Source organism: Passer domesticus, chromosome 5, assembly GCF_036417665.1.
Source record: "Passer domesticus isolate bPasDom1 chromosome 5, bPasDom1.hap1, whole genome shotgun sequence".
In the NCBI taxonomy this organism is placed as follows: domain Eukaryota; kingdom Metazoa; phylum Chordata; class Aves; order Passeriformes; family Passeridae; genus Passer; species Passer domesticus.
The window spans coordinates 41,345,634-41,359,435 of NC_087478.1; the positions used below are offsets into that span (position 1 = coordinate 41,345,634).

A 13,802-nucleotide genomic window follows, 5' to 3' on the forward strand; every position below is an offset into this window, starting at 1 on the left:
CATACTGCTTTCCCACCAAAGGCAAGGCTGCCTGGTTCAAGTGGTCCAATCAGTTAAGATTTGAGCTGACTCAGCAAATCTCTGCTTTCAAGGTTGGACTCTGGCTACCAAGACAAAGCAATGAGCACATGTTTTCCAGCACATGCACAGACCCTTGCTGACTCCTCATGAATGTGGGTGTTACTGACCCACTGGCACCCTCTCACACTGCTTTCTCTTGCTTTGCCCAAGACATGCCAGGGACCTTGACAGCAACAGGAGAGAGCTTCACCCTGCAAATGGGAAGGTCTCCTTCCCTATGTGGTGGCTGCACATCCATCCTTCAAACAGAGCTTTAAGGCTGTCTGAGTATAGACACACCCACAGCATCTTCAAAAATGTTTTGTGGGTGGCACACAGTAACTTCACAGTATTTGAGATGGGCAGGTCGGTGCCAGTCCAATTAACACACGTCAGCTCATGACAATACAGTGTCCTACAGTCTCTTAGAATGTGCCATCTAAAAAATTACTGACTGAACAATATTTCTCTCATAACTAGTTCTGTAGACTTCTATGGAATGACTCTGTATGAGCACAAGGGGAATAATCCACCCCTTTACATTTTAAATTGGAATTACCAGTTTAAAAATACAGAAAAAAAAAAGTGGGGGATTTGGATCTTAGATGCCATTACCCCGAGGTGCTGGATGTAATCTGGTTTTATTCTCTTTGAATGTTTCTAGGAAAAGCTGCTTCCCGAGTAGAAGAAACATGAAAGATCAGGAAAGTGACTAACAGCATGGGAGCCTTAACGACACCTATCAAGTGCAATGACTGAGAACACTGGCACTGTGGCAGGGATAACAAAATGGGCTGTTTAGCACAATAACTGCCAGCTATTGTTTTTCAAGCAAATCACTGGGACTTTGGGATGATTAGTCTATAACCAGAGGAGAGCGAAAACACTAGACAGGATGAGAAAAGGATTGTAAAAAACAGGAAATTAAACCCTCAGACAAACTTCCTATAGACATGAATTTCATCCCCAAACTAGTCAATTATCAAATTTCCTCCTCATGTATGCCAATAGAGTCAGCACATTTGTACTGAGTTAAATATATTCTTTTATATATATGTAATTGTTTGATCACAAGTTATCACTCTTTGGCAGTAAAAAAAATGTGTTTTGATTCTTGAATATACCTTCAGCCCTACCCTGTACACCTTCATGCTGTCCCATTGGCTTTATTGGTAGAAGGGACTAGAGGTGTTAAGCATTTGCAGCAGAAAATCACCACTGATGACAACTTGTCATAGTGAAATAAATGTCATCCATAAACACATCCATTCCTGTGGTGTCTGTCTGCTGCAGCAGAGACCTCATGTTACAGTAGGAAAACAATCCGAAAGGCAACATGGCATTAAAATATTGATGGAACTATGTTAATAGTAAGGGAAATGCATATTTAATAAGTGCCTAGATTCCTTTCATGTTTACATGTGACATCAGATAACTCAGGCTAATCAGAGTGAGGTTGGGTCAGACCTTGTGAGGGACTGAGAGTCCTTGTGAGGTTGCAGACAATACATGGGGATATTCTGTTGTAGCTGGCTTGAACGTGTTTTTGGTGCCGTGACCAGAAGCAAGGAGCAGGGTGGTACTTCATGTCTTGAATCCAGGTTCCTGCTGGGGACACTGTGCAGGTAGCTCTCATCATGTGGTGTCTCGAAAGACCCATTTCCTCCATGACTCCATTGTAAGGAGCACAGACTTTGAGATGCTGCTGTTGCAGCTTTCTGTAGGTTGATAGAAAGAAGACATGGTACTCATTGTGGCTGATCACCTGAAAGCTGGGAGGTGGCAGGACTCCTGATCCACCTCCACAAGGAAGTCCCTGTCTGCCCAGAGAAAGCATCTCAAGCGGTGAGACAAAAAGCTCACTGTGCCCCGAGGACCCCCTCACAGAGAGAGGCCAAGAACAACATAACCCAGGCTATTAACGGCAATGAGCTGTAAAAGCCTCGGCCTCTGTGCCATGAAACTGTGCTTGTTACTACAATGCACTTTATAACCTGCAATTCCACAGTGGGCTGCTCTGGGCCTAAACAGGAGGGGCAGTACAAGTGTGTGTAAATGAGTGTGCACAGCCCTGCGCTCTGGCTTCTCAAAGGTGAGAACTGTGAGCAGCTGTTTGGGTTTACAGACCTGACATACATCTTTCAAATAGATTCAAAAATTTAGCCTTTGAATCGCAAAATTGTTCTTTGTGTCAGAGTATATAAGGAGCCCCATGTGTGCCAATGTATGTGTGGGTATGTGCATTTAGGTGCTTGTTCCTTTATTTGTCTAAAACTTATTTATAACACTTACCAACAGTGCTCTGTATGTTTTTGTTAATGCCAGCTCTTTAGCTCTCATACCCAATGCATCTGGTATAAGTAATAAAACTTAATTGCCAAGTGAAGGAAATTTTCTATGCTTGAATTTTGATATAATAAAGTAATGGCTTGATAGAAAAATACTTGGAAACAGTGACAAACCTTATTATGAATGTCATCTATTGGTGACGATGATGAGTCGTAGATCACTTTTTAGTCTTTATCACAGCACTATTATCTCCAGTTTTTCCACTGGAGAGTATATGTTTCCTTCTAATCAGTTAGTTAGTGATGAGAAAAAAATCCCTGGTAATGAGAAAAAAAAATCCCTGGTTAATGAGAAAAAATTACCTCAGTTAAAGGAAAGGAGTATTTTCACAGAACCTGCACAAAGCTGAAGCACATTAGGCAATTATTTGTAGTACATTACATCCCAGGCAAGGCAGACTTGCAAAGCATTAATAGTTACACAGACTGAGCCAGAGTGATGCTTTCATTGTAAACGTACTCCATGTTCTGGCACATCGTTGCACCACAAACCTCGGAGGACAATTATGTTATCACAGAGTTCCCTTGAGACGTATTCGGTGATAATGGTGGTTATAAAGAACTTTAGAAAAAGATTGAAATATCATGGTCAGGCCAGCATTTACATATATTGCCGGTTTACCATTTATAGACTACTAAACTTGGGTTTGATCTGTTACACAGCTGGTTGTTGGTTTATAAAATATTAATAGGAGAAGAATTCTTTATTTGTCATAGAAATGCTGGAAAGCAACATGAGATAAAAAAAATGGAATCTAAATCTGAAGACTGGGAAACTTCTTTAGCTCCACCTTTTACCAGGATGTTCAGGAAGAATTGAGAAAAAATTGGGAAAATCATAAAGAATTAAAAGTGCAGGACTTTTGAGGAATCAAGTTACTCCACCACTAATGCCTGGTTTAGAGCCTTTTCTGAAATGAAGACAACACCTTATAGTGATGGAAACAGAGAAGTAGCTACTAAAAAGGGGCCCACAGCTATCTATTTGGCATATTGAGATGTACAGAAGTAGCAAAGCAGCCTGTACAAAACACTTCCAAATGAGTTGGAATGGTAAATATACATACAGTTGGGAGTGTTTAATGCTAAATACACTGAAGTTGGGGGAACTATAGAGCAACCACACTGTATTACATGAAAAACGCCAATTTGGATCTCCTTCTATTGAGTAAACACCCGCAATGGGGGAAAAAAAAATCTGCATTCCTCTCTTGTACTTCCGTTTTGTATCATGGGCCAGGCTGCCTCCAGTTGAAGGGGCAAAGGTGACAACAGCTCAGGATGAGGCCTGATGACTCCACTGGAGAACATTTGGGTGTTTTACACCTGCAGCCTATTGCCAGCCTTTTCTTGGGAGGCAAAGGTTGATCACAGCAGTGGTTGCAAGCACTGTTGACCTGGCAGACATCCCTACACTGCACTAGCCTAGACATTCCCAGAAAGGAGCTGAGATGCCTTTTTCACTGATTTCCTTTGCAAGGCAAGGCTTCCTATTCTTCCCTCTTCTCCAATAACCTTATCCCAAAGACCTGGTCCCTCACAAGTTCACAAGGGCATAAGGAGTCTCTAGCAGGATGGAGGACCAGGTCGTACACAGAGGGGCCTGTGTATCTATTGATCATGAGAGACTGCCTTAAGTGGGGGCTGAGCTGGCTGCATCCAGACAAAGGGTTGCATGCACTAATCTTCCTGAATTGCAAATGCTGGACAGTTTTTTACTCACTGGAGCTCCGGATCAGAATAAGTGGTGAACTAAAATGGATTTTCTTCTAGGCAAGACATTGCTGAGACTGGTTTTAGAACCAGTTTTGGGGTTTGGGTTTTTTTTTTCTTAATAAAAAAACCCAAAAAACAAAAAACAAACCAGAAACCAAAACCCAAAAAATCCTTCCAAGACAGCTGTCTTGAGAGGGATCTGTATTCAATATTAGAAAGCTACACAGCTGTGGAGTCTGGATGCTATCATAAAAATTGAATAGCAGAGACATGGCATTGCTGAAATACAACCCACTTTGTAAATGTGCTGGGTGCTTGGAATGTGCATATCGCACAATAAATTTTCTTGTCTTCAAAGCAAGAGCACCAATAGGCCTGTGGAGCTGATGTAATGAGATTCAGGCTGCCCTCAACAGCTGAAATATTCCGTTCAGCAAATGGATATTTCAAATGTAAATATTTATATGGGCCAAGGGCTCTTTGTTGCTTGCTATTTTGACATTTTCAAATCCCTCAGCTTTACTTTTGTTACAGAGATGGTCTATTTGCTGATGAGAAGAACAAAGATCAGTGACTAGTTATGCAGAAATGGTGTTATTATCACAGCAAAATACCACTTCTCCCAATCCACTTTGGATTCCATATGCTTCAACATTATAACCTATACATTAATGGAAATAATGCAGGTTATTATGAGGAAGTACAATAATAAAATATAGAAACAACTAATCTGAGGTCATTATTGGAGAGAATTAATGGTTCATCAGGAAGAAATGTTACCTGCATTTGACTTTTACTACAGAAAAATTCCCCAGCTGTTCTTATTAGGCACTTGCTGCATTTTGCTGGAGTGATATTTACCCTCAATACCATTGCTTTTGCAATTCTTCACTCATTTAACAGTGGGCTAACGTTTTTATTTTCTCCCAGCTTAGGGACTTAGGAGATGCTTAGGAAACTTACATTTTAGTTAGAATTATTGCTATTTTTTAATCTCTAAAGCTTAAAAAAAATATTACAGTCCTAATGTTACCTATGTGAGCAATTATTTTCCTTTCTGTAGCTAGGTGTGACTACCACTGGTTTTTTTCCCCTTTTCTATCTCCTCACACCTTTCCTACTCTTTCTCCTTGCTATGCTTTCTGTTTTTCTCTCCTTTGCCTTCCAGATTTTGGGTACACAAACAATGTGTTTCTGCCTCCTTGCAACCAATTTACTCTCTTCTGCCATTTTCCTGGGCTGTAGCTAGTGCTTTCTCAGTCTGGTTCCACCAGCTCAGCTCCTCAAGCAAAGTTTCTTAGTCTGGGCTTCTCCCCACTCAGTGCTTAGTCTGTTTATTCTTATTGCCATTTTATTGCAACAGTGGGAACTGTTGAATTATATATAACTGCTTCTTGGAAACTTGAAACAAAGACTGAATGTTTACCAAATCACTCTTTGGCAGATAGCCAAATTTAAATTCATATTGTTGGACTTCTTCCATAAATTGTTTTCTACAAAAATAGAATACCAATCGTTTTTCTGAGGAACATAAACATCTAGAGAATAAATTCTTCCAAGATGATCAAAGAACATATAGGGTGTTATGGCCTTGCTGCTACCTGCCCAGATGAGATAGGTCAAATTCTGAGGATATTTATTTTAGTCCACTTAAATATTTAGGTCTTGAGCACTGTTGGCTACTTCTGCTTTTGATAAGGGGTGTGTTGAAGCATCATTATTTGTATTTTGCTGCATTCACTATCCAATTCAGAAATTAGGAGTTAAACTTTCAGCAGGAGTCTAATTATGATTCAGATCTGGAGCTGTATTTGACTTTCAAACCAAAGTAGGGTGAAATTCTTCCCTGCAGGATTCCTTCCTCCAGTCTCCAATATCCTGTGTGCACAGACCTCTGCTCATTTCCTTTGCTCATCACCAAATTCTCATTCCTGGCATGAGAGACTCCAGGCTTTATTATTTTTAAAAAACTTTGGAATATTCTTTTCTTAAGCAAAAACTGGGCTACATTAATTGCCAGGGAAAGGACATTTCAAAAATATAGCTGTACAATCAGGCTGTTATGAAAGTATGTGTGAGGTTAGGAGCACGTAGATGTCCTAGAAACATCTGACATTTTGAGACTGTGAATACATGTACTGTAGGGTAATGAGTGTAATACAGAGCTCTGGTGTAATTGCAGAACTCCAGCTAACCTCTTAAAAGAGGAAGCTATAGATAAACAACATCAGTTCTCCTCTAGTCCCTCCAATTTTCCTCAGTTTTCAGATATGAAAATTTATGTCTTAGCATTTGGACCATGACTAACAAATGCCTTTTTTTTATGGAGGTAATTGATTTTCCACATGGAGCCAATTACATATTATGTTAATGTATTACAATCCTCTCAGCTCACAACTTGTGTGTATTCTCTGATGGGAATGGATTGGAATATGCTGGTATGTTTGTGAGAATGTTTCTCTGACCATTAGGTGCATCGTGGTTCAGATTAATGAAAATTTAACTTGCCCACCTTCCCTTGCCAAAGATTGTATAAGCTTTGACAGAATTGCTCTCACCAGGCAAAATGCTCCTTAAAACTATTTTTTATTCCTTAAAACTGAGAAGCTCATGGAGGAGCTTCATTTTTTTGTCTATGCTTTCACATATTTTCCCATGTGTGCATACACATGTACATTCTAGCTTGCCAGGTACCCTGAAAGAAATGTTCAGTGACAATTATTACCCAATTAGAAGTAGCAAAATCTTGACTTTGTAATGACTTTACCATCCTTTACCACTTTTTTGAGCTAACCACATCCACAAAGTTCAGAAGCTGATAGATTTTTGTCATGTCCTAAAGTATAAGCACAAAGATCTTGAGTTCTTCTCTTAGGCCCATTAATGTATCATTGGAATCCTTTTAGACATCACCAAGTTCAAATATATTTTGGAATATTTGGCTTAAGTAGCACTCTGCCCTCAGATATTTTGTCGTTTATTCCCAATATCAAATTATCATATGTTTTACCAGTGATTTTTTCCCTTTGAGTTAGTGCGCTAATTATGTCCTGTGTCATTCAGCCCTGATGAGACACAGCAGGAGTGTTGGGTCTGCAAATCAACAGGCACTTTGAAATAGGGGCCTGAGTTCAATGAAGGGTCACAAATATGGTGGGATTGGAGCATCTTTCATAAGAGGAAAGCCTGAGAGAGTCAGGACAGCTCTGCCTGGAGAAGACGAAGCTCAGTGGGATCTTGTGAATGTGTGCTATATACCTAGTCCTATACTTATAGGGCAGGATTAAAGGAGATGGAATGATGCTCTTCTCAGTGGTGTTCAGTGAATGGAAAACACAAAAAATTTAAAATAAGAAAAGACTTTTTTACTGGAAGGGTGACTGAACAACAGGATCAGTTTGCCCAGACAGGTTGTGGTTGCTCCATCCTTGAGAGTCTTCAAGGCCTAAATAGACACAGACCCGAGCAACCTATTGTGGTTCTCTTTGCTTTGAGCAGAGGCTGGAATTATGTGATCCCCAGATGCCCCTGCCAAACTTAACCATTCTGTGGTTCTGAGATTTTCCTACAGACTCCTATAAGATTCTAACCTAACTTTTTCCCCTCATTTTGTAGGCCTTCATGGTCTGCTTTTTCATTGCACACTGGTATGATTTGTTTTGTCATAGTTCACATCCTGAGAACCGTTTCCTGAGTGATTTTCTTTCTTTCACATCTGTTTGTGCTCTTAAATAAAACATATTATTTTTGATAAAGCTTTCAGGTGTTTTTTTTTTGTTGACACAATGTAACTCATTATTATAGAACTTCTTGCTCAGTGCAGTTTTCTGACTTCTCAATGATATTTCCTTTTGCTTGTATGCATTGCCTGGCTAGGTTTTATGGTATGCTGTGCTTGGTAATTTGTATATATAGAGATATCAAAGCTTTACTCTGTCTTAGGTTCTGCAGTCCCGCAAGGATTTCCAAACAAACTCTTCGCAAAGCACTTTCTGTACATTTGGATAGGAGAAAATAACCTTGTATTACTATTACTACCTAAATAAACCACACCCCTCTATCTGTACTAACATTCATTCATATGAGGAAATCAGAGATTTATCTTACTCTGCCTCACTTTTTCTCCTCAGCAGTTTCATTGTCCTCTAGACTGCCACCAGTCCCTGCCTTTCAGTACCAGGGAAGCCCTTCTCAAAATACTTTAATTTAGTCAATGCTATTGATCACATATGAAGTAATTTTCACAATGCAATCCTTCTGAAATGGGATTGAGAACTAGATTTAGCTCATCCTTGCAAAAACATGTTTCACAAAGATGACCAGCATAACAATATTTCATCTTCTGATCCCCCTCTCTCCTCCACTATTTTTTTTTGGGTGGGGTGTGGATTGGAGGGAAGTGGATACATATGTACTGCATGTCTTTTTTATGCTGCAGATGCTTCTGAAAATGAGGGAGTTTCTTAATTTTCTTCTTTAATATAAGCTGACAACTGAGCAAAATGAAGAGGAAGAGCCCTTCTGAGCTGTGGCAGCTGATAATTACCTTGCTCTGCACAGGGCTGTCCATAACCCCAGTGTTGTGAAAAGCGTGCTTGATTACAGTGTGTAAGCCCAGCTCGGTCTGAGAATTCTGCTTCATTAGGAAAATAGAGCTGCAATGCTTTTGCAGATCTAATTTTCATCTCCATTTTTGCCCTCGTGTGTAAAGTTAAACTACCTTTACGATCAAGTAGCTGCTAATCTTTTGTCCTTGGAGAACTTTAGAGGTAAATGCATGGAGCCAAACAATTGGTAAAATACTTGTAAAAGTAGGTAGGCTGAGGAGAGGATAACCTGGAGGACCAGTAGATTCTCTCCAGAAAAGAAAAAAATATTGCTGTGACAGGATTTCTTTGGGGAAATAATAGTGCTTATCATTTGAGTGGGTTTGTTTGTTCAATCTCTGGAGAAAAGAATCCCAGCTGAAAAAAACTCCCAATGTCTACCCCAGAGGGAAAGAGATGTGATCTCCTGGAATAGGCAGTGACTGAGTACAATGATGACGAACAGAGGCCTTTTAATTTAGAAAAATGGATACATTGTGGCTCAACAGCCTGGCTCCAGCTAGGCGCAGAGAGAACCATGGCACTCCAAAACACTCTATTAAAGTAAGTAGGGATTTTGGACATGAAGGAGACTTAGCTGGAAGGATTGTTTTCACAACAGAGTGATATTTGCCAGGATATATGTTTTCTTCTGTCAGTGACCAAATATTTCTGATTTATCAGCATTTTAGAGGGCATATAATGACATTTGACAGGTATCTTCTCTCAGCCCTGGCATTGTTCTTCAGGACTTTGCAGTGAGCATGCAGCTCTATGAGCAAAGTAGAGAATTCATCTCGGACAGGAAAATTACTCATGCAGTTTTAGACCTAACTGCAGGTTTGGAACTATTTATTCTTTCATTGACTCAGTGTTCAATCCTTCATGAGTTTGTGAGTGTAGCTCCACTGGCATCAAAGGAATGGTGCAAATTTAGGGCCAATTAGGGTGTATGTACACCTTGTGATAGAGCAAGGAGATCCATGGGCCAGGACAGTCTGGGACTAATGTACACTAATTACAGTGCAGTCAGCAGCAACTACCTTGGGGTGGAAGGCAGATAATGATCTCTCCTGAGATCATCTCACTTCCAGCAAATTCAAGCACAGATGGCAAGTGAGGGTGGGAAGTAGGAGGAGTGAGTATCTCCCTTCAGGTAATGTCACTCTCATGCTCACTTATGAGACAGGTTGCTGCCGGTTTTTGATGGCTGTGGAGTCCTCATGGGGTCAGAGCAGGGTACCACCGTGGCTGTTGCAGATTCAGCTTGGCTGACAGGCTACTACTAGTGTAGAAACTCCAGTAGCTTTTCAGATCTCATGCCTATGTTCCACAGACTATGCAGCAAAATAGCTGTTCTGGTTTCCTCAGCCGTGTGTGTCTTCAGCTGATATTCTAAATGCTGCAGTTCATTTCACAGAGATTTTCTGGGTGGTTTTAAAATCTGTAGGTATGAAAACCTGAGTCTAATTATTTCCTCATTTATGTCACTAACTTTAAAAAATCTCCTCACAGCTATATGTGCAAAAGCCAAAAAGAGTGATCTGAATGCCAGAAAGCATGGACTATTTATATGACCACTTATTCCACTCTTAAGGTCTTCCTTGTAATGATGGGACTGCTGTGAATTTGGTTAGCACTGTGTTGCAGCATATTAGGCCTGATAGAAACAACGAAAGGGGCTAACAGTCGTAACAGAGTAACAGTTGTTGTTCTGCCAGCTGTCCATGTTCCTTCTGGTTACCTGCACTTTTATGGAGCAAGGCTGGTCCTCCCCAACGTGGTGTATTTCCCTGGTGCCTGTGTACTCAGTAATTTCCTCTTTTTTTAATGAAGAAGATTCACCACATCAAACCTATTCATAAAGCTACTCTGAACTGCGTAATTCTGCTTAAATGAAATCACCAGGGAAGGAAAGAATGGTTCATGCTATTACAACAGTGAGAAGTGCACAAAGAAAAATGAGTTTTATTTCCACTAGTGGCTAAGGTTTAAAGTAAGATCTTTCCTATTATGCTGCTCACGACCTCCTTAGATCTTGTCTCAGTCAAAGTGCATGGAATGGAGTATTACAGTGTTGGCTCCCAAGGGACTCTTGACTCTTAGTTACCTTTAAATTAACTAAACCTTTTGGAAAGATTAAACCATTCCTATGCTACTGTGTTTCATCTGGTCATTTTATTGTTTTAGTTAGCATTTTATGTTTTGCTACATTTGATCAACATTTTCCCTGGATCGGAACAGTCATGAAGACAGCTCACCACAACAAACTCTTCTCCCCTTTATTGCCTTAGTACATCACTCGCCATGTTGTGAGCAGAACACGTGTGGTTCCCAATGTGATATATTCTGCCTTATAGTCAAATGTGCTGTTCTCCTAGTACTGAAGATGTTTATAATGTAAAGGCAGCTAAGGATGTCTCAATCAAATCCTTGAAATATTTTAATGTCTTTTTATAAAGTAAATGTAGTGCAGCCCTTGATTGCATAATATATTTTTTTGGTCTCATGCTCTGGTTCTTAGGTAAGATTGACTGCTTTGAATCAAGATCAGGTAGGGAAGACACATAGCCTCAAATGGTTTTGTAAGGCCATTTTGAGGCTTTTCTGAAGCTGTGCCAAAGCCTGCTTCCCTCATATATTTCTATAACATTCTGAGTTTTTCTGTGCTGAAGTACAGCCTGCTTTCACCGTCCCCTTCCAACCTGTTATGCTATGCTTCTATTGCATCTGGGAATCAGCATGTCACCAGCAGAGCGAACTCCTGCTTCTTGTCTGCATCCTCTTTCCCCTTGGACACACCAGTGGGCTAAATTTATCTAAGACTCATTTCTATGAAAGCAGTTTCAGCCATCCTAGATTCTATGTGAATCTAGGATGGCTGAAACTGCTTCCATAGAAATCAGACTTTCCTTTTTTTGAACTTTTAAAAGTCCCTTTTTGAAGTCAGGGCTCAACAGCAAGACACTTGTGCAACTGAAAATCAGCTTCAGTACATACATTTCTATGTCCTCTTGGGATGACAGTGCCTTGTGGAAGGAATTATCAAGCTGTGAGTGAAAACTCTCTAAGAGCAGTGTGTCTCTCTGCTTCCAGCTGATAATATGGGGGTGGGGTATTAAACTTGGCACCTTATGATTATTTCCCTAATGTGGGAACGAGTTAAAATCTGTTGTGCAATTAAAGCATCTGATAATTCAGCAATTACCTTAATTTGATAGGTAAAGCATTAACAGTGGCAGTTATGTGAGACCCATGGCCACTGGATAGTACATCTAACAGTGGCGGTGCTCCACGCTCTGGTATGTCTCCATTGTGAGCTAAAGAGATCCAGGATATTTGTGGCTGTGCTAGTCTGGGTCTGGGAAATGGTCTGGTTGTGGTTAGAGAGGGCAATTTAACCTGCCAAGAAACAGGGAAAGATTCACAATATGATTTAGTGGGCAAAGTTTATATTATGCAGGTAAAAACCAATGGTACCTAAGTCATGTACAAATGAAATGAGAGAGTGTTGAATCAGACTTTTTTATTTTTAAACATGGGAAACAGTCACTGGAATGTGTATGGGAAATGCTGCAGAATGTGCTATAGCCCAGGAATCTGCAGAAAATCTGCTTTCATATTCTGGATAGACTGTTAAGGGAGGAGAATTAATAGCATTAGCAGCCTCTGACAAGATACGCAGCTTTCAGATTTCCTAAGTGGGTGGGTGTTAAAGCAAGGTAGATGATGGCAGGATGATTTTCAGTTCTAAAGAGAGCACCCAGAGCTTCAGCAAACAGCTTTAACAGCTCAAAGAGCTTGTTACCAAGATGAACAGCAGTGCTAGTGCTGGGGAGGAAGAGGGAAGGGAAGGGAAGGGAAGGGAAGGGAAGGGAAGGGAAGGGAAGGGAAGGGAAGGGAAGGGAAGGGAAGGGAAGGGAAGGGAAGGGAAGGGAAGGGAAGGGAAGGGAAGGGAAGGGAAGGGAAGGGAAGGGAAGGGAAGGGAAGGGAAGGGAAGGGAAGGGAAGGGAAGGGAAAATCCTAGAGATTACCATCAGTGTCTCTCTGAGATTACTGAAATACAAAAAGATGACTTGATTCAGCTTCACTTGGTGTTGGGAACCTCCTCCCCTGGCCTCCCTCACATCTGATCTCAGCTCTACGTTTGAGAGCATGTGTCAAGCACAAGGGAAAAAAAGCTGTTGAATATTTTGGTCACAGTCTGTTTCTTTGAAAAAAGTACAAGATATTTTGAAACTGAAGCATGTCTCCTGGAAATACCTTTTACCTTCCCTACCCAAACCACATTTACTTTTTCCCTAACATTTATAATCTCAACTCAGGTCAATCTAATTTTAACCATAAAACTTGCCCTACTTTATCTTCTTTCCTGCTTTTTGGTAAACTCCTTCCTTCACATTGCCGTAGCAATTATGGTCTTTTCATCCTCAGCATCAAAACCATGTAGTCAAATATTCTTTTTTTAAAGCTGACACATGGTACGATGTGAACAGCAAGAGTATGTCATATTTAGTTACAGTCCTCCCTCTCCAAAAACATCAAATGCTAGTGGATAAACATTTAAGGTATCAGAGTAAAGAAAATTGCCTTTCAAGAGCCCCTCTCCCTGCTGAGAGGGAGCCAACTCCCCAAATACCCCAGCCTGTACTCCTGGCTGGCTTTGGGCACTGCTGTTGGATGCATCCCCATCCCTTCTGCTGATAATAGGCTGAGGAAGAAACACCTAGTAAATGCAATTTGGTTTGGGATATCATTTAATTTTTTTTATTTCCTTAGCCCAGCAACAGCATGCATGATGAATCTGTGCTGGCACATCTTCCTCTTGCTGCCACCCCCTCTTTGTCTGTTCAATGTCCTTGCCTATTCCTGTCTTAAACTGGGCTGCAGCATCCCATGTATAGCCTCTTCCTTCCTCAGTTTTTGTGTGTCTGAAGTCACCAGGAAGATGGGACTTTATTCCTGGCTAGAACTAGGTTCAGTATTTCTATAAGAGCTGGTCTTCTGACTAGTCTGGCTCTGGACCTGTTACCACAGAATTTTGTGAGTTACTCTCCACAGTTACAGCATTAAAGTAGGAAAGTGCCATTTT

General features: G+C 40.6%; 1 protein-coding gene and 1 long non-coding RNA gene across 23 annotated transcripts in view; one reads left to right on the forward strand and one right to left on the reverse strand.

Moving 5' to 3' along the window:
- The window catches only part of LOC135300335 (uncharacterized), a 230,901-nt gene that overhangs the window by 42,324 nt on the left and 174,775 nt on the right, over positions 1 to 13,802 (forward strand). For 4 of the 22 annotated variants that reach the window (XR_010362209.1, XR_010362210.1, XR_010362211.1 and 1 more), the window contains one exon: positions 725 to 2,375. The exons of 16 other annotated variants lie outside the window; for them this stretch is intronic. The gene's annotated coding sequence lies outside the window, so the exon portion shown is untranslated. Of the gene's footprint in view, positions 1 to 724; positions 2,747 to 13,802 lie in introns of those variants that run through there. 2 more of the 22 variants (XR_010362213.1, XR_010362208.1) reach the window with 1 other exon arrangement.
- Positions 1 to 13,802, reverse strand: part of LOC135300337 (uncharacterized) — a 71,049-nt gene that overhangs the window by 28,550 nt on the left and 28,697 nt on the right. The window lies entirely within an intron of this gene.